Genomic DNA, 5,679 nt, shown 5'->3' with positions numbered 1-5,679 from the left:
GTGGAAGGGGGGACGAGGCGGCAACCGCAGACGCCCGAGAGCACGCGGCACGCACCACACGCGGCGACGCGACCGCCGCGAGAGTGGCCGGGACGTGGACGCGCGGGAGGGACGCACACGCGACGGAGGGCACACGGGGGAACGGAGGCGGGTGGGACCGGGAGCCCAGCGCCGCCCTTCCAAACCCACCCGTCCCGCGACGGACCCCTCGCGGTGAGAGGGGTACCGCGCACGCGGGCGTGCACGGCCCTTCCCCGCCACCTGCCACCAGAAACCCAACCTCCCCACAAGCTCCGCACAGCAGGTCGACAGAGCCCCGTCCCGCGTGATCCCTCCTCGTACTCGGAGCGGGAGGGCGCGTCGCGGCAGGCGAGGGAGAGCAACGCTGCGCGCAGAAGGCTGAGGTCAGGGCGGGCAGCCGAGGGGACCATCCGGGAGAAGCCCCTCGGAGATCGTAAAGCCCTTCCCGAAGATAGCTAGAGAAGGCAAATTCCTCACTGAGGGCGGGACGAACCCAACACCGACGAGCAGCCAAGGGCTCCGTGCACGGAACGGGAAACGAGCAACAGGCGCGGGACAGAACGGGAAGGACCACGCGCCAGCTGGTGGGGGTCTGCGGTATCGGCAAAGGTCTCTTCTCCGGGGTCTTCCTTGAGCATCTGCGGGACCGGGGGGACCTGCGACAGTCCCCGCCGAGGGCCAGGCCTCTTCAAGGCGCACAAAGGAGGAGCCTTGACTTGAGGAGTCCGGTCTTTAAAAAGGGCCAGCCGCGATCGCTCAGCACCACCCTAACCGCGCAGTCAGCCCGCGGGTGAAGGCACCAAAAACATAGGCACGGGGTGGGGCGCTCACCCAACGGAAGGAGCCCTTTAACCGCACACTAACTCCTCGACCCCCCTTTTCTGTCACCGTGCAGAAAGCCGCAACTAGACAAGGGCAAAGGCACAAGCACCATGGAGCACAGGAGGCACGCCGGGGAGCCGGAAGCGCCACCGCCAACTCAGAAGCGGGCACCTTGGTGGTCAAAGCCCGGAACGCTCCAGGAGCACCGCAAGGCTCACACAAAGCAGGGCGCGTGCACACACCATTCGGGAAGGGTATGCACCGCAGCGGGTTCATTTCACCTTCCCCCGGCACGGGGGAAGAGGGCCGCGAAGCAGTGAACGGGCGTGGGGCAAGCGCCCCCGACACGTCCACAGGGACACCGCGAACCACAGCAACAAGTGTGCGCGGGTCAGCGCTCGTGCCGGACAGCCGCACCCCTGACTTCCACACACCACCCTGCAAAGGAATGGGGAGGAGACGAGGGGCCCCGCTGGCAGAACGAGAAGAGAGCGGTCGCCATTCGCGCTGAATGACTATTCGCTACGAATGTCCGTCCCTCGCCTGGCGCGCTTAGGCCCCGGCCCGAAGAGAACGCGGCAGCACCACATCGATCCAACGGGAGCGAGACACGCCATGCATCGGGAACAACGGGCGTGAGGCTTTCTACACGCACTGGACGGGAATACGAGCGAGAAGAGCGAGAGAGAGCACGGGAAGAAGTCGCTAACACTGCCACACACACACAAAAAAAAAATTTACCCTTCTCGAGGGCGAGAAAGGAAGCGTTGCACTCGGGAGGCACGTGGCGGAAGAACGGGACTCAACGGGCAGCGGAGGTTCGGGAACTCCTTCAAAAAAAATAAAAAATAAAAAAAAAATAAAAATAAAAAAATAAAATCCCCTTCGAAGGAGAAAAGGTGCAACTCGGGAGGCACACAGCAGGAAAGAAAGGGACACACCACCAAGCAGCGGAGGTTCGGGAACTCCTTCCAAAAAACAAAAAAAAAAAACAAAAAAAAAAAACAAATAAAAAAACCGGTCGGCCGCAGAGGAGCACGCCAGGGGTCACTAGCACCAAACGGGAAACCCTTCCAGTCGCACTCGGCACCAACGACTCCTACCGGTAACGGACGACAACCACCACGGGGAAATCGGGAAACCGCTCACACGCGGGAGCGTTGTCACAAAGTCGCCCCAGAGAGCACAGGCAAGCAAGTTAATGGAAAAGCAGGGAAGCGCGTACTCATGGGGGGGACGCTAAGCTTCAAGCATCGAAGAGGCCCATGCGCAGAAGAAAGAGCTAGGGCTGGACAAGCAAACAGCCTTGGTGCAAGCCTCTTCCAACGTCCTTTAATGACAAAAAGAGTCAAAAGGACAGCGTGTCAGCATATATCTCCAGGTACAATAAGGACAGATAGCAAAGATGAAAAGTGTAAAAAGACACATGGATAAACATGACAGGCCACACGGAACGTCTGAAGTCATGTTCGGTGACGTGTCCCCAAGAGGTCCCCATGTAGAAAGAGAACCGACCGCAAAGGAACAACTGGTCGACCTTAGAACCCTGAGTGCTCACAGACCGAGGAGGCCATGGTAGATAGCTCGGAACACAGCTTCCCCCTCGGCCTCAGAAGTCCATGCTCCTGCTGGCAGGGACCGGGGAGGATCCTGAAAATAAAGTCTCGGAGGCGCCCCCCAGGCCGGACACACCTGCTCGGAGGCCGGGGACACAGCACCCTCTCGGCTCAGAGGTCCAGGCTCCCGCTATCAGGGACTGAAGGGACTCCTGGAAAAGAAAAAAATCCGTGGCGCCACCTAGCCGGGCCACCTCGGCTCGGAGGCCGGGGACACAGCACCCTCTCGGCCTCAGAGGTCCAGGCTCCCCGCTATCAGGGACCAAGGGACTCCTGGAAAAGAAAAAAAAAAAACTCCGTGGCGCCCCCTAGCCGGGCCACCTCGGCCCGGAGGCCGGGGACACAGCACCCTCTCGGCCTCAGAGGTCCAGGCTCCCGCTATCAGGGACCGAAGGGACTCCTGGAAAAGAAAAAAAAAAAAAACTCCGTGGCGCCCCCTAGCCGGGCCACCACGGAGGCTGGGACACAGCACCCTCTCGGCCTCAGAGGTCCAGGCTCCCGCCGAGCCGACCTCAGCGGGACTCCCAAAAAAGAAAAAAAAAAATCCGTGGCGCCACCTAGCCGGGCCACCCGGCTCGGAGGCCGGGGACACAGCACCCTCTCGGCCTCAGAGGTCCAGGCTCCCGCTATCAGGGACCGAAGGGGACTCCTGGAAAAGAAAAAAAAAAAAAAAACTCTGTGGCGCCCCCTAGCCGGGCCACCCGGCTCGGAGGCCGGGGACACAGCACCCTCTCGGCCTCAGAGGTCCAGGCTCCCGCTATCAGGGACCGAAGGGACTCCTGGAAAAGAAAAAAAAAAAAAAAACTCCGTGGCGCCCCCTAGCCGGGCCACCTCGGCTCGGAGGCCGGGGACACAGCACCCTCTCGGCCTCAGAGGTCCAGGCTCCTGCCATCAGGGACCGAAGGACTCCTGGAAAAGAAAAAAAAAAAAAAAAAACTCCGTGGCGCCCCCTGGCCGGGCCACCTCGGCTCGGAGGCCGGGGACACAGCACCCTCTCGGCCTCAGAGGTCCAGGCTCCTGCCATCAGGGACCGAAGGGACTCCTGGAAAAGAAAAAAAAAAAAAAAACTCCGGGGCGCCCCCTAGCCGGGCCACCTCGGCTCGGAGGCCGGGGACAGCACCCTCTCGGCCTCAGAGGTCCAGGCTCCCGCTATCAGGGACCGAAGGGACTCCTGGAAAAGAAAAAAAAAAAAACCCGTGCCCCCCTAGCCGGGCCACTCGGCTCGGAGGCCGGGGACACAGCACCCTCTCGGCCTCAGAGGTCCAGGCTCCCGCTATCAGGGACCGAAGGGACTCCTGGAAAAGAAAAAAAAAACTCCGTGGCGCCCCCTAGCCGGGCCACCTCGGCCTGGAGGCCGGGGACACAGCACCCTCTCGGCCTCAAAAGTGTCTATGGTCCCGCTGGCTGGGACCGAAGGGACTCCTGGAAAAGAAAAAAAAAAAAACTCCGTGGCGCCCCCTAGCCGGGCCACCTCGGCCCGGAGGCCGGGGACACAGCACCCTCTCGGCCTCAAAAGTGTCTATGGTCCCGCTGGCCGGGACCGGAGAGGAGGGAAGAAATAAAAAAAATAAAAATAAAATAAAATAAAAAATTTAAAAAAAAATTGGAAAAAAAAAATCCGGGACGGGGCCCAAGCCTTCTGGTCGACTCTCATCCAGCTGCCACCAACCCCTCCTGTGTCCCAATAGGTCGTACAGCCACCCTCCTCCCCTGAAGTTCTCCAGGTACAACCTCCTAGCTAGAGATGGTCCCCAGACAGGACGGCGTCTCCGTCGCGCACCCGCCTGCTTGCCTGTCACCCTCTCACCCTGGCCGGCTCACCACAGGCACTTCCCCGTCCTTTGTCACCAACCGGGGACAGGAGCGTTGCGGAAACTTGTCGCCACTAGGTGTCGCCCGACAGCGATCTCGATCAAGCAAACCAATACAGACTGTCACGCGCCGCCGCCGCCACACACACTCATTCCGTCTCTCCAGAGGACCTCCCCAGCTCAGGGGGACACTCCACCCACGCACAACGGGGCAGGTACCCACCACTTCTCCCGAATGGCACAAACGGTCCCGGTTGTCCCGCCGGAACACAGTGAACGCGGGATGGACTCGGGGCCAACCCCCTCAGGCACCCAGAAAAGGAAAGTAGGACGGAGCGGTGAAAACAGGCCACCTCTAAGTGAAAGGACATGCACTCTCGAATCGGTTAACAATTAGCAAGGGAACAGGCACAGTTAGGGAAAGGGGAGCGTCCAAAATTGGCGTGAGGGAGGTGGCGGCGACCTCAGTTCCACACCATTTTTAAATGGCTCACTCCTTATTTTTAAAAACCCTCCACCGATCCCGATGGGGGGGGAGGGGGTTGTTGTTGTTCTCTGTTCCTCGCTGCCACTGCCAGCCGGCACTCACCAAACCACACACCTGCCACCCTCTCTTTTGGAAGACTAAACACAGAGAGTAAATTAAAAGAATGGTGGAATGATGGTGGAATGGTTAAAAATTCCCGTGATTTGTTTTCACTCTGATCAAAACATACTTATTTTGTGCATTTGTATCTCCTTGTTCACACGTGCCTCTGTGTGTGGTGGGGGAGGGAGGGAGGGAGGGAGGGAGGGAGGGAGAAAGAGAGAGAGAGAGAGAGAGAGAGAGAGAGAGAGAGAGAGAGAGAGAGAGAGAGAGCCAATTTAAAAAATAAAACATGGTTAAATACAGCCACTTTGGGAAGATTGCTAGAGAGAATGCAGTCCAGAGTATGGAGGCCAGAGCTCTGGACGCTCTAGACCACAGGTCTCCCATCTCCCATATACCAGGCACCCAGCACCACCATCCCTACTTTGTTTGTTTGTGCGTTTGTTTGCTTGCTTGTTACATTAGTTTCATCCCGGTTAATAATTATATATTTTTTCTATGCACGTATTTAGTTGTGGCAGGGGGAACTCCTTCTTTAGGACAGGCAGACTTAGCTAGTTAGTTAGCCAGTCAAAAGTACGTAAAAAAAATTTATATCAACATAAATATCATTCACTAAGAAATCCTATCTGAAGAAAAAAAGAAAGAAAGGAAGAAAGAAGGAAGGGAGGGAGGGAGGGAGGGAGAGAGAGAGAGAGAGAGAGAGAGAAAGAAAGAGGAAAACTGGCAGACTTAGTTTTTAGTGTTTTGTTATTGTTTATTCAAGATATTGTTTCAGGGCTGGAGAGACGGTTCAGCGGTGAAGAGCACTGACTGCTCT

Source organism: Rattus norvegicus, unplaced genomic scaffold, assembly GCF_021556685.1.
Source record: "Rattus norvegicus strain SHRSP/BbbUtx unplaced genomic scaffold, alternate assembly SHRSP_T2T unassigned-0000112, whole genome shotgun sequence".
Classification (NCBI taxonomy): Eukaryota; Metazoa; Chordata; class Mammalia; order Rodentia; family Muridae; genus Rattus; species Rattus norvegicus.
The sequence above is the reverse complement of the archived record's forward strand: the minus strand, read 5'-3'. Positions refer to the sequence as shown.